Raw genomic sequence first — 25,978 nt, forward strand, 5'->3', positions numbered from 1 at the left:
CACATTGTTGCCCGCATGACTGGGCTCAATGCCATGGCCCTCTTTTGTCCCGTTTTCAAATTATGCAAATGATGTTCTCACGTTTGCCGCGTCACGTGCCAGACGCAGGCGTCGGTGACATGTACGCTCGGCGTGATCTGTTCTCTCCGGTAATGATATGAGCCCAGGAGGCCTCCCCGCCGCTGCTGGCGCCGGGTGCGCCTGCGAGTGACAGGCGCTCGCTCGCCCCTTTCTTCGAGGAAAAGTCGGCGGGCAGATGTGTGCCTGCAGCTGCTCAATGTTTTGGCGCAATTAACGGAAGTCTTTCATCAGCTGTGAGGCTGAGTTCAGAAGTCAGAACAGTGTAATCGCGGGAAGAGTTCCTCGAAGATTTTATATTTATTGGCGAGTCAGAATGTTTTCAGAAATTACAAGGTGCTTCTTCGAACGACGTCAATAGGCAGTTCTAAAACGTGACAACTAAATCAAGCGGGTCCTCTTTAGACACCATTATGAACAGATCTTCTGCAGCGAAAGCTGTTATGAGATCACTAACAGGGTCGATTCTGGTGTCGTAGTTGTCTGTCGCCGCCAGTGGTGTCCGTAATCAATATGGCGCGAAATAAGAAAGAAAATTAACTGAATAAAAATATCGTGGACAAAATGGAAATCGAAGAGCCGTATGTGTGGCAGACCAATAGTGTACCACTGAGCTACGCTGGGGCTTCAAACTCCGTTGCAAACTGACCGGTTCGAGTAGGCAAGGAATTGCATTATTATGTGCTTAGAGCGTTTTAAAACAGTAAAGTAACAACCTGACGTCACACAAGTGCATTGTCTGATGAGTGGGTGATTGAATGCTCGAACCCATTACAAAAGCTTCAGGCACGATTATTCATCGTCATCAGCCTCAGCATCAAGAAACTGAGCTGCCTTACAGCCGTGTTGCGGGTACCCCACTTTTCTGAAGAATGACTTCTCATGGCATAGGGAACGCTTCCAAATTACAAAAAACATATGATGATTCATGGCGTAGTCGGTACCATGCAGGTGAGCTTGTAGTAGTTCCTCCAAGAGTGTTTAAAAGAAAACTCCATAAAGGTGGTTATTCCAGCTTTCACTGTGACAGTGCAGCGCGTAGGCCTGGTTTTTCAATTCGACCTTTTCAATATGCAAACTGTTAACTTTTTTATATTCAGTGGTGGAGTATTTCAGTATATAACGGAATGGCTAGACTATCACAGCTACAGAAGATACAGTTGAAAAAAAAAATAGACTACCAAGATGTTTTAGGTTTGTCAGTTATAATTTTGGCATCCAAGTTCAGTGTCTAACTAGTTTGTTAAAAAAAAATGTGACCTAGCCTCTTCGTGTGTCGGGACAGTCTTGTTCTGTGATTAGTGTGTTCCTTTCTGTTATCAGATATAGTACAGTATTCTGAGGGCTTATGTACTACTAAAAAGCAAGAACTCAACATATTTCTATGTATAGGACAATAACAGTAATATCGAGCAGTATGGAGTGCTTACATTGCTCGAAATATATAAAAAGGCTCATTATTATAGCTGTAATTTTGTCTTTAACTACTGGAGGTTCCTGCGAATGCCTAAGTCGACCTGTACGCACTTTTCGGTGCAGGTTGCTGTCTTCAAAGCAAAAAATTTAGCAATACCTTTTAATGAAAAAAATGGGAGATCCTACATAGTGATACCCATGACAGGCAAAGCACGAATGACGAAGGCTTATATATATCACTTTAAGATCAGCACTACGTTATGAGATGGACGCAAATTATGCCGTACATGACTTCTATGTCATGATTATCGTGCTTGCGCCTGGCATTTGTGTTCCTTGTTTATTCACGTAATGCCAAATTTGGTATATGTGAATCTAGCTAAACAGACGTGAGCGGGCTATGAGCTTAGCATGTAGTCACGTTTTACATGGCATGCATGTCATAATTATCATGTTTGGACATGTCATTTACCTTCGTCGTCTATTCACGTTAGGTAATACCAAATTTTATATATGTGAAGCTGGCGAAATAACCGCGAGCGCATCATGAGCGTTGTATGTAGTCATGTTCTTACATGACATGCATGTCATGATTTCCACGTTAGGGCTTGTCACTTGTGTTCGCCATGTAGTCATTTCATATCATACCAGTTTCGCAATATGCCATGTAAACGAAACCGCCAAAAAAGCAGCTAGACCATGACATGTAAATCATGACATTCATGACATACACGTCATGATTTTCATGTTACGACTAGTCACTTATGCTCGTCATACAATCATGTTATGCGACAAAAAGTTTCGCATAGACGCGATCATCGAAACGGCCACTAGAGCTAGAAGTTGTATGTGGATAGATAGATAGAAAGAAAGAAAGCAAGAAAGAAAGAAAGAAAGAAAAAAGAAAGAAAGAAAGAAAGATAGATAGATAGATAGATAGATAGATAGATAGATAGATAGATAGATAGATAGATAGATAGATAGATAGATAGATAGATAGATAGATAGATAGATAGATAAACAGACAGACAGACAGACAGACAGACAGACAGACAGACAGATAGATAGATAGATAGATAGATAGATAGATAGATAGATAGATAGATAGATAGATAGATAGATAGATAGATAGATAGATAGATAGATAGATAGATAGATAGATAGATAGATAGATAGATAGATAGATAGATAGATAGATAGATAGATAGATAGATAGATAGATAGATAGATTCTAAGTCGCCGAGGTTTGCTAAAAATGCTTCGCATTTAAAATCGACCGTAACTTTCACTTCCCTGAAGTATCCAAGAGCAGTGAATTCACGAAGTACCGTGTGAAAGAGACATAAAAAAAAAACATCAGGTAAGGACAAGCGCGGTTAAAATTGAAATAAAAAGTGCGCTTGTCAGTAATCAAATTGACATGGCGCAGATGAAAAAAATAAAGGCCGTTTGATCAGACCGCGCAAGAAAAATGGAAGAGAAAAAGAAAGGAAATAATAACCCTAAATTCAAGAACGGCAACGCATGACAGAAAAAGATATGTGAGGAATCGAACGGCGACTATTCGCAAGCAGAGAGGAGTGCACGGAAGGAGATAGGCAAAATAAGAAAGAGAAAAAAAAAATACAACAAGAGCGAGACGGCATTGAGAGAAGACGAACAAGAAAAGTATAGAGGAGGCGAGGATTAGGCACTGACAGTAATTCGGGTTTGGAAGTCCCCGGCCGTGTTCTCCAGAGATTACGGCGCTGAAAGGCGAACGAATTGGAACTCTGTCTCGCTTCGTGCCGTTTTTGGCCGAGCTCTCGACGAGAAAGAGCCCGATGTTGGCGCCACCTAGTGAAGAGCAAGAAACCCCAGTTCTCTCTCTCTTCTCCGCTTATTGCTTTCGAGTGACTGTTATTCCGATGTGCTATTGGTGTAACGCTTGCATTGTTGCGTTTCCTCTTTTTTTTCGCAATATGTCAAAGCCTCATGTGAAACATCGCAACTTCTTAAATGACCTAACGCTTATGGTTTTTGATACAGCCCATTGTTTATTACCCACACATCACACAGGGCATCTAGGGCCACGCCGCGGTGCTCTACATCCATCTGCTCTGCTTTGAAATAGTTTATTTTTTGACTATTTGTTTTTGATGAGATAATGTAATGCATGCTCAATGGTAAAAATGAGTACATACGATCATTCATATCATAGTGAGACTTTCAATAGAGCTTTCTGCTGAATGAGAAGGTTCATGTATGCCCATAAGGGAAATTGTCACAGTGGTGATCCCGCAGTGCTAATCATCAGATTAATGAATAATAAGTGTTCACTGAGTGTTGTACAATGCATGCTTGACAATGAGAGAAGCAATATGTAAACCTAGCTTTCAAGCTTTGCGTTTGATTTCAATAACATGTTGGCATGAATAATAAAGTTTTAAACAACATCGTACATTCTTTTCTTTAGTTACTTGACGAACAGTTGAGTAAGGCTAGAGTGAATATTCTATGTGCTTCGTAAGTTGAATAAATTATTCACCGCCAAGCACTTAAAGAACTCACGCAGGTGAACCTGACAAAGCGAGAAAGACGGTTATAAAAAAAGCGAATAAATGAAGCGCACTTCGTTAGTATCGCTTTACTGAGTAATAACGAAGCTTACTTTTTGTAATTTTTTTCGTCGGAAACATAACGAATACTAGGTGTTCACAGATGTACCATGTGCCTGCAGTGAAATCGGGAACTCTCTACAGAGGTACTTTATCGTGCTAAAGGTACACAGAGAAAAAAAATTATTACAAGACGGTCAAGAGATCGGCCTGAGCTTGTGTGCCAAGGTGTGCTACCCAGCACAAAGGAAAAATGAAACTGAGGAGAAGAGTGACAAAGATGAATAGGGGGCCAGGAAGAAGTTATGCTAATGTACAGTACAATTAACACGTAACGCAGTGGTCTTCTTATTGTCTGATGTCAAGCTCAGTACTCTTGAGGAAATCTCTAAATGCCATTGTAGCAGCCCTTGTTGCTGTCTGGACGAATATAGCTTGACTTAGCGTGTTAACACGAATGCCGACCAACGTTGAAGCCAGCTTCTTCCGTTGGGACCTGTACGGAGGGCATTGGCACAATAAGTGTGTTGAAAGACTCAATCGCTTGGCAGCGCTCACGGTTCGGGCTGTCAACACGGCTTATAAGGTGCGTTTAGTGAAGGTGACGCCTAGTCGAATCTATTGGTGTGGTGTCGCTGAACTTCGGCCGGCATTCGAAAAGTCATGTGAGGGTCTGTTTCCAACGGACGCCTATGCCGATTGTTTGGGTTAGACTAGTGGGTAATTTTCAACTCTCGCATAAGCAATCTCAACAAGGCGTTCACGTCACTGCCCGAATACGGAAGTTTTACGAGAACTGTGCTGTTATCCACTGTGGTTTTCGCTGGTGCATCAGGGAGCACATAGCCCGCCAAGCCAAAGTGCCCAGGTACCCATTGAAAGATGACCGAGTGACCATTCTGTTGCGTGAGGTTCTGTTCTGTTCTAACTGTTTTGCTGTGAAGAGGCTGAAGTCCGTACTATTTCAGCTTCTTCACATCGATAAGTTGTACAGCGAAAAAAAAAAACGAATGGTATACCCAAATTGAACAATCAGCAAAAAGAAAAAAACATAACAGCATACTGAACCAAGTTCAAATAACATGGCAGTTTGCTTGAAGCATTTCACGCTCCTATAAAGGTTCGTACGCACATCTTTCTATTTCTACTCACAGCATATGTCCTAGCACATCATTTCATATACAAAAACCCCTAGCTGTTGTTATGAAGTCGGGTTTGATGGCATCCCATCGCTGCAACCACTGTTAGGATTTCCTGTTTGTTGCGAAGGTAGCAGTATCCGAAAGCGACGAGCAGTCGAACGGACTTCTCTGAAGCCTTCGCCCAGAGGCGGAATAGGGAGGCAATCAGTTTTGAAAATAGCAACAGGAAGGAACGTTTACTATAGCAGGTTATAGTTCGTACAGAGCCGGCCAGCTCGACAACGTCGGCTGGGGCAAAATCCTCCAAACATGAGGCCGGCACGGTCTTAAATGTGACGTCTTTGGTCCTTCTATAAGACCAGTTCCCGGGGCTCGGTGGAGAAGGCGCAGCTATTCCCAAAACTGCAAGGTGGCTCGGCGGAGGAGGCGACGTTTTCCCCGGAACTGCACGGTGCCGCCTTCGGCATGGAAGGGGGCGCTGGGAGGGGCAGGACTGTTCACCAGAAGGGCGCTCGATATCGTGAGAAAAAGTGCTCCTGAACGAGAACCATATCAGTGGCATAACACTGTATATCACAAACGGTTATCCAGTCCTGTCTTCACCAAGAAGTCTTTCAGGAAGATGTTTGCCTTTTTCTTGAAATGCGTCTCAGGTCATAGCCCAATTAATATCTTCAATGTGAGGTGCTGTCTATCCGAACTTGCTAGTTTCTCCTTTGATTTCTCTCTGTTATTTGCGTACTTTATGCACTCCACAAGATTATCACGAAAATTTTAATCTTCGTGACTACAGTGGCAAACCGGTGAGCTTGATCGACGTATTTTGTGCAGGAAGCTGTTTGCGCATACTACTTCCAGTTGAAGTCTGTGGAGTAACGTCTCTATGTATTGTGAGAGATCTGTCGATATTCAAAATTTTCTGTACGCATGAACTTCATGAAATAATGATTGCTTTGACTAAGGGCTATCAAACCACTTCTCAATTGATCAGTGGTTAGCTCCCTGCGTTATAGAATTTCGAATATCCACCTCACACATAGAGATTGCGCAAAACCATCCTTCGTTCAAGGCTTTCTTGGCGAGGCTGTCTGCCTCTTCATTACCCTTGATTTCATTGTGACTGGAAATCCATTGGAATACGATGTTGTGACCATGCGCTCAGGTATATTCCATGGTGTCTGCAATAAGTTGTGGTATTTCACCATTTTTTAAAGTGATCTCGCATGTTTGATTATCTGAAAGGTGGGTTTGTTATACGTGCATAGCGTCCACTGTCGTGTCCCGCAATTGTCGCAGATAAGTTTAACTGCTTTAAAAATAACCACCAAGTCTGATGTCGTTCATAAACATTTGTGAATAATTTATACATTCCCTTTTTTGACGTTCGGCTATAAGACCACACAGGCTCACGCTTCTTCACTGCATAACTCATCTGTATTTTTCTTCGCTTTTAACGTGATAGCGTTAGAGAGCTCGTTTCACAGAAACTACGGTGTTGGCGTTATTGGTTGTGTGCGAAAAATCATTATCGTATGCGTGACCGACAAATCGAGAACGATGCAAACAAAACAAACAATAAAGAATCCTTGTTCAGCGTCGGAATAAAACCCGGGTCGTTTACGTGGCAAGCAGATGCTCTACCACACAGGCACACGTCTGCTTGTGAATTCATCGAAAATAACTTCCTCTGATTGATATTCAGTGAAAGAGACACATGTTTTACGAACACACGCGTCCTTTATACATGCTTCGAATACAACATGAAATATTGCAGTAATAATGCGTGGCACAAGCATTCATTGCGATCGGGCGTAAAAATACGCGATTATCACAATGACTCCTGGTTGAAAGCCAGTAACCAACAACAAAAGGCACACATTCTACTGCGCCTGTTTCCTTGAGGCCTCGTAGTGGGTGCATGGCAAGTACGAAAGGGTGTCGTGCACAAAGTGTTTGAAGTATGCACTAGGAACAGAATATCGCGTTGAATTGCTAAAGGTGAAGCGTTAGGGTCCCCTTATTTTTTCATTGTGCATGGCGTGAAAATTATGAAGAACCATCTGTACTACCACTATAGAAGCGCCATCTCTGCTTTCTTACGCAAGCCATCTATTTCACAGAAAACGTTCAGAACCGGCAGCGTCCAAGGTGATTTTGATGGTTTCCATCGTTTATACCCTGGTAATGCTGCTTGAAATGATGACACACTATCCTGTAGTCGCGTCACCGTCTTGTGTCGCCGTCCTGTCCGCATAAAGGATGACTGACATATTGCGTGAAAACTCTAAACAAATTTATAGATGTTTCTCTTGTTCAGAGTACTGTCAAAGGTGGTTTTGGAGCTTGTGCATACACCAAATCACTGAAAGTCGAGCGTGGCAACTCCAGACATACCAGCAAGCTTCTTGCAAATAGCATGCGAAGTCTTTTTTTGATGAACGCTCGAAGTTTATGCAGCAGAGGCAGGGAGTAACCCAGTATTGGACGTATCCGCGCGACATGCATATAGGTCAACAGCGACTCTTTAGTACCACTCCATTTAGCCCCGCAGAGATGACGGAGAATTTAAATACCTTGATTAACTTTTTGTTCGAGGGACTGAACATGAAGCGTTAGGTGGAATGTCTGAATGATTTCGGAAGCTAATATGTAGTTCTGCCGTCTTCTTGAGCATCAAATGAGGGCTTGCGACGTGGATTTAGCATCAGAAAATACGCTCCACTTGCGTGGTGCTTGGTCGGAAACAAAGTGAACAGCTTCCGGTATATGAAAAAATTCTGCTGCTGTTGATGAGGACTTGTGGTTTAACTTGTACTGCCGAGAAATGTTCAGTTGAGGGACCACAAAAGTGGCAGTTGACATCCAAGGCGTCACAGACCCATCAGTTTGTACGTCGTTTCGTCGCTCACTCAAGGTGAATTACCTTAGGCCAGCACAAGGAGGTTTCTTCGGAACCGCGGGTATCTGAAGGCGCACCAGTGGTTTTCGCGCCGTTGGCACGTAAGAGATGTTAATTGGTGCAGCGAATGCAGGAGCGGCTCATCTGTGAGTATCGATGGATTCCGAGTAGGCGCAGTCTGGTCGGTTCGTTGCAGTGAAGACAAGTGGTGCTGTGCATGCCAGTTCAGGAGTCGTAGGAGTATTTGAAGAGCTTCACAAGACATCTAAAGCTCTTTAGAATTGGTGCGTGACCCTTCGATAGTGTTTGATGTTATAGTACATCGCGGGAGGCCTAGGCATGTCCGCACTGCTCGCGCTTGAAGGCTTGTCAACGCTCGAATGCCCGTTGTACGCATACGTGAAAGCACAGGCGAACTGCAGCGCATACGTATCCCACGAACAACGACTGCTACAACTGCAGAAGGCTTTTTTTTTTCAGAGGAACCTCATCTTAGTCCAGCTACAACACGAAGCACGTCCACAAAGTTCACTAAAAAGGCCCAAGATAGGTTGCGGTCAATAACGACGCCTAAATACCTGTAATGCGCCGCAGCAGGAATCTCAGCTCCGTCAGCGAAGATCGGGTACCGCATCATGTTAACGCCTATGCAGCGCACTTTGCCGTTGAAGGCCTCGGCCGCACTTGGATGTTATTGCCTGTGGAAGTATTGCTTGCGTTCGCAATGGCGTTACTCCAGAGGACCATACAAAAATATTGTCTGCGCTGATGAAATGTGCATTTATTTGACCAAGATATGTATGGCTGTGTAAAGCTATATGAATAAACAGGCTCAAATCAGAGATGAAGCGTGGCTGGAGAGTCGGTTACTCGTATACTTTTAATCCACCAGGCAGATAGCCGTCAAATATGCTTGATTTATATTGTGACATTAAGATTGAATGATGGTGGCTGGGGAATAAACCACACACAAAAAATAAACAAAGTCGCTAGCTTCGGAGCCGGCCGGACGGTCGCCCCTGACGAAGAGACTCAATGAGTCTCGAAATGAAGGGCCAGTTTTAATATTAGAAACCTAGACTAAAAGTGACTGCAGAGTATGTTTATTCATCTATTGTTATACAAGCGTAATTTTATTTCTAGCGCAATCTATTTTTTTAATATTAGCATCATTAAAACGCACTTACTTAAAATAAGAGAATGAGCGATGTTTTCAAAAAATAAGCCAGAATAAAAATAAGTACACCGGATGTTCTGACATTATCACACCGTACGTGATAAGTTTACCATCAGATCCAAGCCGGTGAAAAACGACAAACTCTAGGGAACTATAAGTAAAGAGAGAAAATGGAGAACAAAATTGTGAACACAAATTAGAAGAAAAGCTTAGCGTGATCAACCGAAAGTCGCAAACAGAGTGCTGCACCCAGCAACCATTTCAAAGCGTGGCACGTCACTTCTTTTTTTTTTATAATAAATCTCTGCGCATCCGGTTCGTCCCTGTGGACTTGTGATATTTAAATTGCTGTTCCCACGTGGTTTGGGAACAAATTGTTCCCGCGCCAAACACAACGGCTTAGCCAAGAGAAAAAGGTCATCGGGAATGAGAAAGATGCCTTGCAAAGTATGCCCCTTCTCGTTGTAATCACCAAATTATGCGCAGAATTGGGATATTTTGTCATTTATGTGTGTTTCAGAACGTGAGCTGTTAATCTGGAGAAAACAAAACAGAAAATGCGTTCAAAAGCGAGCGGTTAAAGTGAGTAACGCCTCACACTCTGCCATGGGCGTGCCTCGTCGCCAAGGCTTTAATTTTCTTCTTCTTCTTCTTTTGCTGTTTGAGATCGCACGCGTGTCGTGCGTTCTCAAGTCCCCTTGTTTGCCACACGGTATAGAAATTTTTAACGAGAGACGATGCATTATCCTTTTGCACGGCAATATGTAGTTAATACTTTACATACCATTCCTTCAACGTGTGGGCAACGTATGGGCTGAATTCTTTTCGTTCAATGGTGTTTTCTTTACCTCACGCTCTGCACTTTCCTCTCTTTCACGTGATGTGAAGCTTTTTCTATGATTATCACGGTAGCTAAGGGTGGTTCAGTTGCCCGAAACGTCCACTTTGTTCTCTTTCGTAAGCGTGCGCACCGCTCGCCAGTAAAACATTGCGAACCTTTAAACAAACAACGAGTTTTTACGACAACTGGAAGCAAAAGAAACGCTCACGAGAGTTGAAAAAAAAAAAACCTGTTTCTCTACTTTTCGGTAGACCGTCGGTCTGAGATGCGGTGGTCTTATAAAGACACAACGCTTAGCCCAAACTCCCGGATTATCTGATTACTCTGAGCATCATGAAATGTGCAAGTAGTAGAAGAACTTACCACGCGATGTTGCATTTGACCCGGCAGTTCGTCTCAGCAGACGTCATTGTGCGTAAACCGGGCTGCTAGAATGATTTCGGCCCCATCGGCGCCCCAGAAGCGAAAAGCACGACGCTGTCCTGCAGGTGGACTTGGCAGCTTGCTGTGGTCGGGTTACGTGGCATTCGACGGAAGCTTTGCGAACAACCTTTTGTTGTTGAATCGGCTTCGGACAGCGTGAGATGGCGCCACTGTGGCAGTTCTCATGGAGTCTCCCTCTCAACTTGGCTAATGTCGCCTAGTACGCGAGGTATCCACAAAAGCGCCGGCAGTTCGGAAGTGTGGGAAGGCGTCGCTGTGGCCGTCCTCAAGAAACGAGCACATAGACAGCTATGTCCGAAAAAGTTCAGGAACACAGCATAACGCAGCCTTGGACCGCTGCTGACGTTCGTGTCAGCGGCCATCTCCCGGGAGGAGCAATGCTTTCCCCCTCCACCTGGCCCTACCTCTTCTCCCTGCGATGTCTTGAAAACGTAAACTGGGTGCGTCTTTGTGCCGTGCACTCGTGATAACCATTGGACATTTTCACCCACGTTCTTCTTCTTACGAGTGGCCCATATTCTGCATCCTTTTCGGGGGCTGGACCCCTGAGACTTTGTCACCTGATTTGTAACAAGAGTGGTCACCGCCTTCTTTGGACCTTCGTTTAAGTATAGACGGCGGGCTCTAAAAGCCGAAGACTTTTTGTAAATAACAGTGAAATATGAGCTGAATCTGAGCTGAAACTTTGTTGTACACAGAGCTCAATCTGAGCTGAATCTCAGCTGTATCTTAGCCGAATCTTTCTACTGTTACATCTACTCTCATCATGTAAAGAAACCTTCGTTCTGTCTCTCAGAGAGCGCGTTCCCTCGCTCGCGAGCATCGGCTATGTGGACGACGGCGGGGAGCCTGCTGCCCTAAAGATACCCGCCGTACCTGCCATCAACCTTCGTGCCCTTTACAGCGTGCGTAAATAGCACATTAAGTATAAGTTTACATGTTAGTTCAGGCTTTAAAGGCGGAAAAATAATGTCAAAGAAATAAAAGACGCTCAAGCATCGTTCAATGTTTACATGCCACAAAACTTGGGTCCGTTTGATGTTTACTTGTTGCCACGAAGAGTAGCTGCGTGTTTCTTTCATTTACAAAACAAGGGGCTCTTTCGTAAGGTGACCTCTTACTAATCCTAGTCAAGTGGTCATTTCGCGATACCGGAGATGCACATCAAAAAGGGTTAAGCGCACTAGCTTAATTGAGCTTACAACTTGTTTTAGTGGAGAAAGATGGAGATGTGGAAAGGCAGGGCGGTTAACCGAAAACAAATATCTGGTTACGACGCATAGACAATGGGAGAGGAAACAGTAGAGTGCACCTCGCAATAATGAACGGCCTATCGAGGCCCGTGGTGGCAAATAAGGACGAACAGGTTTCGAGGGCGAGTCGAAAGTTATTGCCCGCCGAAAGAAACGACTTCTTTGTGAACCGTTTGCTCCCTTTGGTGCCTTCGACTGAAACAAATAACCGTAGACCCCGCAGGGCCTGCAGTGAGTGCGCAGAGAGATGACCAAGAAATCGGTGGAAGAGAGGAAAACATATACCGAGAGCATCGAGGCCGCCCGGGGCTACAAATGAGCTCCAAGAAGAGACTGGTTGCGAAACGGGGCGGATCTGAAAACAAAGAGTCCGTGTGCTGCGATTACCTGAGGAAATCCGACCAGCGCACGTGGCCAGGGGCAAGAGAGAAGAACCAAGATAAGGCATAAACCTGAAAGACATAAATGGAAATCAAGAGCAGTAATAGAGTGCCGCGGAAATGATTCCTTCTGTTTTCCGAGATTTCGAAGCCGCTCACTCTCCTTTATTTTCAATCTTGCCCAACCACGTGAGTGCGGGAATTGGTGCGTTTTCAAGCGTGGCCCTCCCACTTCGGATAGCGTAATGTTTTCCATGGGACTTATCGCAGCCGGTCCGGCTGAGTGGAGGCCCTGCTTCAGAACAGCAGCTTGCACTGAGTAAAGATGACCCAACTTGCTGCTCATTTTTTTTCCGATATGAAAGAAAGCCGGGTTTATTTCTTGCGATTTCTCACTTACTTTTTTTTTTGGAGTCGAGCCCCTTGGTTTGCTTTTCGTGCTCGTGAGGCGAGAGATATGAGCGGCTGTCCATATCTTTTACACTCTTAGTCATCGGAGCCAATAACAGTTTGCAAATGGCCAGTGTAGACAAAAATTGTTCGGCGTCTCGTCATAATTCACTATACATTTGATACACACGAAGATAGAGTTTCGAAACGGAGGGACACACGTATAGAAACGCGCGCATGGTGTGTTTTCCAAGAACATAAAACCAATAAACGGCCGCACACACACGTGAGAAAGCACAACGCTAAACTGGATATATACTTGTTGCCTCGTTGATTTTGCAGACGCCAGTTTCAGCGATTCATTCTTGCCTACCGTATTCCTATGTCGTGCTTTCTTTCAAAAAATATAAGAAGAGAATGGTACATGTGATAATAACAACAAACATTTCTCGCCACACAACCTACTGAAGCCTTGCTTTTGCTCCAAATATCAAGAGCAAAAAATCAATAACATCCTTACCAGTGAGAACCCGCGCATATCACCGGTGGCACTAAAAATGTTGCCCGCCCCCCTTACCCGGAATCCTTTAGTGAGTGGATGCGTAAACAAAGGGCTCTCCGACGCACAGGCAAAAACGACTCTAACACTGCGCACGGCATGTGACGTGCGCTCGCAGTCACGGCGTCGAGCGAAAGGCTCGTTCGCATTTTGCGCGACCGACGAGCGTGCACACACGCGAATACGCTGTTTGTTTGTCTCTTCGCGACTTTCCTCGGGGTACATCGGCGAACTTTGATAAATGCGTTGCCGTCAGTCCGAACCACCCTTGATGCACTCGAAGCGTCGCGCGCTTCCTAGCGTTCCGTTGTGTATGAGGACTTCCACCGTATTCGATGTTTCCCGGCTGCCCGAGCGAAACCCTACACGCCGTATCTCACTTGGAACGCGACGCACCGAAAAATCTTCTCCGAGAGTGGGACCTAGTGCGTCGCGCTCTCTTTGCTGGAGGCGACAACTGATGCTACATAAATCGCCAGTCATACATGCGCCGCGTCACGCCCTGTCACGGTCTTTCATCGACGTGAAGGCCTTTTCGCCTACGCCACTGAGCTCGAAGTGAAGGAAACACACTGTTCACCGGAATCCCGTGCTGTGCATTGTGCACCACGTTACGAAAATTTTTTGCACACTTTCTTACTTTACACCACGCTGCGCCTGAATAATACAATAAAAAAAATTGCCCGCAGCTTCCCTCGGGGGAACACTGAGGAGGATGCGGACCATATAATTGGTTAACGGGGTGTTAAAGTGCGACTTACTTGGGTCGATGGCTAAATTGGTTAACGTGGTTGTGAAATGGGGTGTTAAATTGCGACTTACTTGGGTCGATGGCTAAATTGGTTAACGTGGTTGTAGGAGGGGGTGTTAAATGAGTGAACACGTACACACGTATGCGAAAGGGCGGCGCTGGTCGAAGGGACGTCGATCATTGTGTTTGTGGATTCGTTGGAATTCATTTCACCGCGACCTTGGACGTCGACGCGCCGTACAAACCAACCGACGAGCGGCAACTGAGCGAGCGAGCGCCGACCTTGAGTATATATACAGCACGACGGCGCATGCACTGTCAGCTGTTGAATGTTCTCGAAGCGCGACGCCACATGCGCGTCCACTGGAGAATCAGGAGAATTGTAGATGTCGAACGCGGTGTGTAGAGGAGGAAGGGTGCACAGATGGTGGAGGAGTGAAGCGCGCGCGGTGTGTAGAGGAGGAAGGGATGCACAGATGGTGGAAGAGTGGGCGACAGCGCGACGGCGCATGCGCGCGCGTCAGCTGTCGAATGTTCGAGAAGCGGTGCGGACGGCGCACTACAAGGCGCGAGTATAAGATGCTCCGCATCTAAAAGCTCGTGCGGAAGATGCCCAAGAAGTATTCGTTTTGCAAAGACAATATTAGACAGAGAATGCAGCGTTGAATACAAGGGCGTTCCTGCGACAAACCATCACCTATCATCCGGTGTCACTGGCTGCCTCGGGAAACCGTAGGGCAACACTTAGTTCAAGAGCGCCGTGACTTTGAAGAGCACCGTGACTTACGAGCAGTCCTGGCAAAGCTGATCCTGGCTTAGCGAAACATATGACGCTCACTTACAGTGGGCACACCATACTTCATATTTAAATCTCTTTCGTTCATAACATCAACCATCCAGATCACGTAATGAGTAAGAAATACTCATGCGAAATTGCTACAATGTGGAGCCCGTGTTGAAGCATATAGTCGAGACATTGGTGCAGAATAGGCAGTCTGCAGTAACTACGTGCAAGTGGTGGTATTTCTTACCGGTAAACAGATAACCACATAACGATATTCTGGATATCTTGTCTTGTCGCTAGGCTGGCTGAAACAGTTCCTTATTGCAGTTCATGCAGCGCTGCACTCTTTCTAACTATTCTGTTCAAGCTTGTGGGCACACCATCTGAAACAGTGGAGACGACAGCAGATATTTGACCTGTCTCTATAGAACGTTCATTTGTACTATAATCGATGGCAGGCTAAGAACACAAAGTAAAGTGTACCGCTGTCCATTTGTATTATGCGCCTTCAACTGCGGCTGCTCTTTAATTGTTGGGACGTAACAATCAGGATGAACCAACGCCTCCCTCATTAAGATGCCTGACGAATGGCTTGTGTTGCCAAGGGAGTTGCCCTACCTTTAGTTTTGAGCAAGCGCCACGCAGTGGCACTCCCGACCGACACAATTATCACGGTGGTTTTCACTTGTGGCCCCTAGGAGAGCGTCCGTCGAAACTTATTCGAGATCTGCAACTATACACGACTATTTCGGAGGCTATGATAAATGTCCAGTTGTTGCACCGTCCGCCACAGGTAAGGCTAAAGACCGACAGTAATAGAAAATGAAGGAGGGAAAGGCTGTGGGCAGCTGTTTTGGTTCCCACGCGGCGGGCATCTGAATAGAGGAGGCGTTAGATGAACCAATGAAAAATTCAGCATGGCACCGTTGACGACGAGAGGCGATGTGCCGCTGCACTGAGACCAGCCAACGTCAGCAGGTGCCGATTCAGTTTTAGGGTGGTGGTGGTAGTGGTTAGAAGATGAGAAAAGGCACCTAATTTCTGCAACCCGGTCGGGAGCACGGTGCAGTGCCTGCGGGGAAGGGAAAAGGGAGAAAAGTGGAAAGAAGAGGAAAGATTAATTGAGCAGTGGAACGGTCGTCATCAACAGAAGCAGCAGTCCAGATGCAAGGGTAGGGGTGGCAAGGGCCCCATCCTCAGCGGTAGCCAGTTTTAGGGGAGAAGCTCCTTTTAGCGGCACCCGTTCGTCCCTCGTAGTCGTCGTAGTAGTCATAGTGCGTAACCAGTCTTACATTTTGACCTCCAAGGTGGTGCCGGTGAGAGATTTCTTCTGTGCGTTCGTGAACAATCAAAAATTCGCAGCGTGCGCGTTAACTAAACGCCGAATTCTCCTGTCTCTCATTCCCCCTTAGCAGCCATTGGCAAGTACATTGAGCACTATCTGACAAGAAAGGGTTGCTCCGTTATACTCGCTGGGCATAACCTCCTTGGTTTTAGAAAGGTTTAGCGAGCGTTGGGCCGCAGTGCCATGAATACAGTGAACTAGTATATACCATGAACTCGAGGTGGTTGAAGGTGGGAAGTCGACACGAAGCGCAATCCGTAAGAAAGTGTGCGTGCGCCACCTCTCGTTTAGTCCTTGGAATGTCCGCTGGATGGTGATGCATATGCGGAATATATGATGAAAAGAGGCGAGATGGTGGTACTTGGAGTGTTGACTAGATGGACGAACGGACACACAGACAGATGCATGGACGAACTCACGGATGGCTGCACCGACAGATGGACGCATGGACAGACGCAGGGGCGGATGCATGGATGAACGCAGGGATGGACGCATGGATGAACGCAGGGATGGACGCACAGATGAACGTGCGGACGCACGAACAGACGCACGCACGGACGGTCACACTGACGGACGCATGGGCGGACGGAAGCAAGAACGAATGTACGGATGGATGCTTCATCCCACTCTCCATAATTCGCTCCGTGGACATGCTGCCATTTTTTTCTGTGGTGTTTTCTTTATGAATAGGAAGCTATTTCTGACTGTTTGTTAGCCAATCGCACTCACCATCATCCTCACCAGTTGTCATTCGATGCAGACGGTTTTGATTTTGCAGCGTTTGAAGTGCACTGAAGTGGGAGAGATTCATCGCGTTCCGTCGTGTCGGCAGCGAGTCAGCAGCAAGACGGCGTCTATTGCTTGCGTTAGTGTGACCACTCTCGATAATTGACTTTTTGCATGTTTGTTTGGCGCCCTCTCGAGGACACTTATAGTAACAAATCGGGGGGCGTCGCGGCAAACGAGCTTCTGCCACTGTAAGCGCTCTCTTCCATCCAGATTTGTTATTGCTACACGCCCACTGTGCTGACAGCAGTAAACAAATGGTAAAATCAGCCATCGATTTGTTTCAACTCACTCTGGGACTAAAGCAGCAGGTACGTTTTGTCGATATTAGCGAGATATGCTACTGACTTAGCCGCAACTGCTAAGCCTAACGTGCCGAGGCAGTGGTTGGACTGCGTCATCAGACCAAAAACGCTGCATCTCCAAATATCGGACGTGCAATCTCGCACAGCTAGCTCTCTGTGCCCATTTGATTCTCCTTCGGTGAAAACAAAAAAAAAAGAGAGAAAAGGAGCGTTGCAGTGACAGACGCGAAGGAACGTGTTGACGGAGAAACAGACATGCGAGAGCCGCGAACAGATTCTGAGAGAAACAGCCACAAAATGAAGTTATCCGCCGGCATGAGATTGTAACGAGCTTTAGCAGAGCAACAAATTCACGCTTCTTCAAGTTCCCAGTGTAGTTGCTTGCTTAATCGCTTTACTGCATTTTTCAGGTAATAAACTGGCCATAATAACTTCAATTCGTTCAGGAGACGCCGTGATTACGGTCAGCAGATGACACGGTGCGAATAAATAAATGCGGAGTGGCGAAGCGTCCTTCCTATATATATGGCTTAGGGGCCTGTAGCCTCCACAGTACTGGAGGGAATTTCTGCAACTGAGTATAGTTGCTGGCATCGCACTAATACCCCTGTCACACGAGAAAGTTTAACGTCATTTTAATCTAATGACATTCGACACATCGAATGACATTCGGAAACGTGTGCTACTACACGGGAAGATACAATATCATTTGTAAATGATGGCAATCACGATGTCGCTAATATGGGACTAAACTAAAGTAGTCACAGCGTTTGTAAGAAATTTGTTACGTACACTAATGGTTATAAAAATGTTTCCACAGGGATGACATTGAGAATGAAAGATTAATATGCATTTGTTTAAATATCCAAAGAAAAGCTCGTAGCTCGTATGAAGTCAAGGCGAGACTGGAGCCACTATTGCTCTTAGGGTCACGTGGTATGTTAACCGTTCAATATGGTTCACGTGGCGGAGTGCGAAGAAGCCGCTGCAACTTCTTGCGCCGATCGGATAAGGCGCGTAAACCTTCGCGTTGCGTTTGGCGCATCTCGGCTCTGCTAAGTGGTCCTCCCATAATCTTATCAGAATGAAAGTTCCAGCTTCTGTCCACCAGACGTTTTTTTTTCGGCGCAGGCTGCGTGCCGCCATCCACCTACGTTGACGAAATGGGAGACACGAGTTCTGCGAGTCAGCCGTGGACTACCTAACAGCTCCGAGGCTAGCGTAAACACTGAGAACATGGCTGACATAGCCACTATGGCTGGCAACGCAATGTCGCTGTGAACGAGAATATTCACATTTCTAACGTGACAGCGTTAAAGAGCTCGTGTCGGAGAAACCCCGCCGCTGGCGTCGGCCCCGTTGGTTGTGAGCGAAGAATTGTCTGTGCGTCTATGACCGAAAAATCAAGTTACTGAGATAGCCGTGCGAGGCCGCTACTTGTCCACGCGTGCGCGCGCGATCAGACTGATAAAGCCGCGCATTCGAGGAAAAGAAAGTGCTCAAGGTCACGAGGCAAAGTAGTTACTTTACCCTGCCACCTCTCCCTGCTTAGCTTTCAGCGCTTTCGTCGGGACGCGAGAAGAGATAATGCAATTGCAGCATGCGACAAACTTTTATAACTCCACTCGCACTAGATGGATTCTTAAAATTTTTGCGGCGTTGAATTCCTGGTGCAATAAGCTCTTTTTGTGAATTCATTCCATGGTTACTTGAAAAAGTGTTTCAGGGCCACTTTAATGCATTTTGTTCGACAGGTGTCACGATAAAAACGAGGCCATTCGGCGATAATAGCGTGCGCTGGTCCAATCTTTTGTGTACGTTTCTGAGTTCGTGCGTGTGTATGTAACAAAACATATGAATAAGTGCACACTTAGCGGTTGAAGGGTGCACTAGAGGCTTGATTTCGCTATTGCGTTCAACTCTTTAAGGCATAAGCTTAAGGGCCTTCCAATTTTTTCTAACTACTCAGTTGAATTGTATGCAAATAATTTAAACACTTAAAAACAAAACCATAATGATACTTGTTATGATTTATTAACCCTTTTGTATGTAGTCTATTCCCGGCCGTCTTCCGGCGAGAGTACATCTTCGCGACAAAAGCTCATTCGAATAAGTTCGGCTAGGTCATTCGTTTTCTGAAGTAATTTTCTTTTAATCACACTAGACGTCACCGTGTGACAGCCAACTAAAGTCATTAAATGTAGATGTCATTAGGTGCAAATTACATTGAACTTTCTCGCGTGACAGGAGTATAACAAAACCAGATTTAAAGATAAATTCATTGGTTGTGCCGCCCGCACCACTCACGCCACTCTCACCACCAATGTCACCGCAATAATACAGGCGGCCTCTGTAACGGTGCCCACAGATCGTTTCCCAGAGCCGCCACCAGGGGGCTGCGCATGCGCTGTAGAGGCATGCAAAAGGCGGATTGTCGTCGTGGTCATTCGTGTGCAGTAAGGTCAAGGGGGAGTCTGAATGTGCGCGTTTGTGTTTTGTGTGATGTGCGCGTCGGTGATTTACAGCCCGCCAAAGCCATGCATGGCATCAGCGTTCCCACATGTGCGTGTGTTACTTGGGTGCCGCAACTTGAGGAACTTGGCGATCTCTTGCAATATGTGGTCTGCTGTGCGAGTGATGATATGAGTGATGTGAGTGCGGAGGAGGTGTGAGAAAAAAACGTCCTACAGAACCTGCTTGCGCGATACAGTAAGAAAGTTAAAAAGGAAACCGGTGAGGAGAATGTGCAGTGGTGTGCATTAAAAACAAACTGAGTTCATCCGCTGTGTGTGTGATTATTTTGAGGTGTGTCTATTGGCGCAGATGCGTCATCCTAACGCGATTGATTTCTGTGCCAGGAAGTGCCCGTTGCGTAAGCGCTTGTCTCACACTCGATGCACGAGCGCCTTGCATGAAAAACACCCTGCGAGGTTCTTCGAAACGCCAAATGACGCGTGCTATGCAATACCACCATCAATTGCATCCGGCGTGATCTTTACTGAGGTGACACCACTGAAACTATCGTTCAGTTAAAAAAAAATGAAGAATTCTTTTTTAAGGCGTTGTGTTATACGTATCTGTAACTTACTTTTGCCTAACACGTTTTTGTTGCATTGTGTCTGTATTGCACGCATGTATTACGTAGCGATAGTTTGGTTGCATTACGTTACATTAGAGTCCCGTAAAAAAAACATCACCGTGAATGGTGCATTGCGCTCGCCTGTGAAAGCAAAGTCTGGCACGCAACTCACTGGCATTCACTGGAGAGATATCGCCGGCATTCACTGCAGTTCCAATTTTATTATATGCACCACTGGAGAGAGAAAACTCTATTACCCAGCGCTGTCGCATAGGTACATTCACAGAAGCAGTGACCCATGTTCCAGCAAAACGGGGTGCCGCTTTGAAAAAGTTGAATATTGAACGGCTGACGGTGTCACGACAACACTAATGAGCGCAAGTTGTCCAAGCAAGGAGAAAAAAAATTCAATTGCAGCTTTTAGTCCCCGCCACTTAAGCAGCGTACATTACCTTGGTATAAAGACAACGTATGCAATGTCACTGGTAAACACATTGCGCGCTACGCGCTTTTGTTTTGTCGAAACAAGACGTCCAATGAAAGATTGACGTTTACCTCCATCACGAGGACAAGCACAGTGACTCGAGACGCACATTCACTACTTGTGGCCGCATTCACGAAGTCAATCTCAGATTGATTCTCAATTCTTCACATTTAGTCAAAGTTGCCATAGTTACAGCTATAGAGATCCCTAAAAATAACTAGAGGGGACTATGGCGCTGCCATCGTTCAGCGACCGGGGAATGATGGGTAGTACACGGCTTTGCCTACTCTGCGCACTTGCGAGAGGCGAATCGCGATTGTGGCTTTGTTTAGTGCACTGTTTCTGTTTTGTTAAGAACGGAAGAACGAACCTTTTTGAACTTCGTGACCCAATTTGAAATGGTAAGCCCAAAAGAAAAAGGTGGTGAAGCGCAACCTCTGAGCGTTTGCTGATTTTTGTTTCGTGAGAAAACAGCTCCAAGCCGCATGAACACACAGGGAGCCAGAAGTTCGAAAATAAAGCAAATCAGTGTACTACCCATCATTCGCATGCTCGCTGAAGCGCCGTGCATTGCAGCTCGTATATACACTAGCACCAGAGTGTATAATTAAGAACCTCTTGGTTACAGCACATACCAAAGAAACCTATATAGTAGCGAAAGTTTTATGAAACAACATGCAAATTGAAAACGATTCTAGAAAACTTCAATTATGCGCCTGTTTTATTTTGTGAAACTGCATAAGAGCGATCTGTGTCTTGGATCTGTGTAAGAGCGATCTGTGTCTTGGAAACATCACGTTAAATGCGGCATTGTTTGTTTTAGTACTTCGTAGAAACGTCGCCTTCGAGAGATGTACATTACTTCTTCGTGGACTCCGAGATGAGTGCGGTAGGGGGCGCGATTTAAACAACAGATATATTGCTGCGCTCACACTGAACTCCGTGCCCTAAGAACTTCTTTGATTGAGCTTTGGTTTCTATGTTTTAATATCAATGAAGTATTTCGGGATAATGGTTGTATGAGTGAAAATGATTGCTCTTGTTCGGGAAATACTTCCTTTTTAGCGCGGAGACATGAAAAATAAGGACAATGTGTCCTCGTGGGCGGAGCTTATAATAACTCTTACGTTGTCACCGGCTATAGCGACGCTTTCTACATAGTATACGTTCGAAGATCTACAAAAAAAGCTCGAAGACGGCCGACATTGCACGTTCCTCAGTAAACGACGGCAAACGCCGCCATCGTGATTCCGCGCGGCGGCGCCCTGTGTTGGAAAGAAACACGTGTGCCATCTACGAGCCTCTTTGTTTGAACACAAACACTGGTTGCATCGAAAGCGTGTTCGCGCTCCGTGATCGCATCTCGTTATCCCGTTTGTTCCTTGTGGGGTTTCAGTTTCGTTGGAAGAGGGATTTGCGGCCTTCGATTTGTAAACCTTCAGGTGGTCATATTATATACATATACAGTTTTTCCATAACGTCGCCTGTGTTGGCGCAGCTGTGTTGTTTCGGGACTTCCAGGGCATTGGTTCGCAATACACGAGTGTCGCAAGCTTCGAAAACAACTTTTCTTTTTTCACATCCGTGCCCTCGTATACTCAACGGGCTTTCAGTGAATCTTTTATTACAACTTTCACATGAAATAAATCATTTGCTGAATTGAAACTTGGATCCCACGTACTTCGAATTGTCTTTTGTACGGAAAGTTTTCGATTGGTTTTTTTTTCTTCTGCAATTAGACCCCCCCCCCCCCTTCCGGTGGTGGGCTCTTGAGCGGAATTTTTAAAGGTGCCTTAATTGTTGAGTATATTTTTAGCAAACGTTGTTGCGCGAAAGTTTCAACCTTTAACCGAGAAATAATTTTGTTTTCCTTTCTTTATTACAGGTATCCAGAATCCCAAGTTATGCAGACGCAGGCAAGATCATCTTGACAAGGCCTTCCCTACAAGTCAACCATTATGCAAAACCAAGAAAAGAACTTTATATTTTTAATGGTGCACAAAGAATAAATACCTTGTGCGCGTGTGTATTATCATTTAAAGTAAGTAGGAAGTGATATTTTGGCCTTTTTGTTGTAGATAGTTTTTTTTTTCATTTTATTCTACTTTGCCGTGTGAAGGTCTTTGATAAGTTTTCGTTCTTTGCAGAAAATAAATAAACATGATTGATTTCCAGGAATGTTGCTCTTTTTGTACATGCGTCATTCTTATTAGTTCAGTCACACTTCTCATTTATTATTCTTGATTAATCAGAACTACCAAGATGTAAACTGCTATCTCTTCAAGGTGAGGCACAAAGTTCCACATCAAGCTTGTTTGATGACCAAGCTCGCTCGAGGATAAGTAGCTGTTTTACCGCATCAGATCCGACCACACGTTACATCCGGGTATTGTGATTCGAGACAGGGTGATGCGTGTCTTTCACCGTGAAGTTAACGACAACGAACATTGAATTTGATATTTCGAATTTTATACTGCGATACGGACATGTTACGAGGAGGGCAAGTAAAAGCTTTGAGAACAGCTTGAGTATCCCTGACCGTCTAGTACACGCGGTAGCACAAAAGACGTGCGGCAAAGTGCAACCAAAATGGAAGAAGAGTGTTTCATAATGTGCAACAAAAAATGAAAAAAATATAATGGAGGCATAAAGAAGGCAGTTGCCAGATCATATTTTTATACAAATACCAATCACAATTGTTTTGGCGATATGCTAGATGTGTCCATGTTATACTCCCTAGTTGTGTGAATTAAAAGTTTAGGTGGTTGTAACTTTAATATTTGGTTTCGTATTTTGTTCTACATTCTGATATGTACCAAGCTTCAGGTTGACGTACATCATAAGCAGGAACAATTTTCTCTAACCTAGTCATTCTGGCAATCGTGACATTATTTTTCAACAAACGGAACTTACATAAACGACTTAGTTTGTAATCATATATTGATACAACCTGAACGATGCAGTGTTTTCTAAACAATTCTCAAGCGGTGAGGGAGTGATATGGTACTTTACAAGCAAGACGCAAAGCTTTCTTTCGCAAGTTTGCGAACGTTTACAGTTGTCGTTGTGGACTTTACAAGAATGAGGTAATTCCTCAAAGAAAAGAAAAAACGAGTTATATATGAGTACGTTAACAGAAACAGGAAAGCACTGACAATGGTGGCGCATAACGCAAATTATCCGAAGTAGCTTAGTAATAGTATGGTTCACGTAATCAACCCATTTCTAGTTTTGTCAAAAATACGCGCCTGATGATTTGAAACTTTTGACAACTTTAGTTTCTGAGTTATTCAAGGAAATGGCAAGGAACTGAACTTGAGTGTGGCGGGGGTGAAATAAAACAGATTTTGTTTTATTTATGTTTAGTCTTTAGAGAGCTTACTTGGGCCCATCAGTTAATTTAAGACAGTACGTTATTTGCTCAACTGCAATGGGCTGATTCATCGATACGAACTATCTCATTAGCATAAAGTGTAAACAGAAACGGTTGTAAGATGCTTCCCTGTGGGACGCCTATTTTAATAAATTTTGTTACGGAATGTTTGCCTTCAATTAGGATTAAATGAGTGAGGTGTTGCTAGTATGACATGATGAATTTGTGCGCAATGCCTTTTATGCCGTAATTATACAACTTATGTAGGATAATGTTATGATTTAGATCGATGGCCTTTGAGAAATAGAGAAAAAAACCGAGTACCACATTTTGGAATTCAAAATTTTCTAGAATGCATTATTCTTTTGCATGTAGGGCTAGATCAGTAGATTTATATTTCCGGAAGCTATACTGTGCTGAAGTAATCAAGTTGAACTTGTCATTAAAATAGGTCAAGCGTTTCAAAGTTATTCTCTCCAGACCCTGCGAAAACATGAGTACAATTGATATTGAATGGTAGTTTGACATCTCAGTTCTGGGACCCTTTTTATAGATAACTGACACTTTTTCTATTTGTATGTCCCACCGAAAACTTCACGTAGGCAAACATATGTGAAAAATTCAGCTAAGAGATGGGGCTAGTAAGTCGGTTTCATTTGAATATTGTCCACGCCAGTCACTTTGCTATTAATGAGTGTCAAAAATGTCGCTACTAATTCACTCTTTGAAACTGGCTATAAAAATATTGTTTGGTAGTTTGATTATACTCATATTTTAAAGGACTACTACTAGTTCTAGTTCCGCCAACTGGCAAAAAGAAGTCGTTCGATGCATCAGCTGATTGAGGCCCTTGAAGTTTTCTTCCATCTTTCACAATTTCTGTTACTGCTTCCGGTAGATTAATAAGCGTACTGTCAAGTTCTTTCCAAACGTTTTCTGCACGCCCTTGTGCCGAGTTAAACAGGTCTGAAAATTATAGTTTTTTTTTCATCACGAAGGCGTTTGGTGACAAAGTACCGGTGCTTTTTAAATGCTTTGACGGTTTCAGGTGACTTACTAACTATAAATGCCTTGAACTTCATAGCTTCTCCACTTTCTCATAAGCTGAAAAAACAATTTTATTTACTCAAGGTTTTCCACTTTTTTAGATGTTTTAAATGACTTTATGGGAAAACATCGAAGATATATTTCGGTGAACTCGTTCATAAAAAAATTGTATACGAAGTTGGGGGTACTTGCTGCAAACACATTGCTCCAGTCGGTTCGGCCTCAACGCTCTCTAAAAAAGGGTCAGTTTTTCAGCATTTACAAGTCTATAGAAAATTCTGGGTGCAATTTTGTGGTACGTTATTGAGCTGGTATACTACAAATAAATAGTTTGTTTACACACTTGGTTGGTGGTGGTGGTTAAAAGAGTGTGAAAGCGGCTGCAGTCTTATAATCGGCCAATCTCCTCCATTGGGTAGGAGCCATGTGCAGAGAAATACAAAACAACAACAACAACAACAGCTTGCCCCTTCTCGACGTCCAGGTGGCAAGAAAGCGCCTTGGCCTTGAGTTCTCCGTCTACAGGAAGCCGACCAACACCGGCCGTTACCTTCAATATTATTCATCTCATCCTGTCACCCGCAAGGCCTTGGTTGTGTCCACGTAACTCCAGAGAGCCAAGGGCATATGCTTCCATGACACGGAGCGAAGGAGAGTATTGCGGACCTCAGGAAAAACGGGTACGCGAAAAACTTTTCACGATCCGTCACCCACCACGCAGAGCAACATAGAATACAAAAAAACCCAATCAGCATTAATTGGCAGCCCTTCGAAACGCGTACCGGGCCTCATACGTCCAAGGAACCAGCGAGATGTTGGCCCAGATCTTAAAAATAAAGAAAGGGTGC

At 44.7% G+C, this 25,978-nt stretch overlaps 1 protein-coding gene across 1 annotated transcript in view; it reads left to right on the forward strand.

Annotated features, from left to right (window-relative positions):
- LOC119159457 (uncharacterized) overlaps positions 1-22,888 on the forward strand; it is a 219,559-nt gene extending 196,671 nt beyond the window's left edge. The window contains exon 4 of the mRNA XM_075865434.1: positions 22,596-22,888. The gene's annotated coding sequence lies outside the window, so the exon portion shown is untranslated. The remainder of the gene's footprint in view (positions 1-22,595) is intronic.
- The last annotated feature ends 3,090 nt before the right edge of the window (positions 22,889-25,978 follow it).

This window comes from Rhipicephalus microplus, chromosome 1, assembly GCF_043290135.1.
Source record: "Rhipicephalus microplus isolate Deutch F79 chromosome 1, USDA_Rmic, whole genome shotgun sequence".
NCBI classification, from domain to species: domain Eukaryota; kingdom Metazoa; phylum Arthropoda; class Arachnida; order Ixodida; family Ixodidae; genus Rhipicephalus; species Rhipicephalus microplus.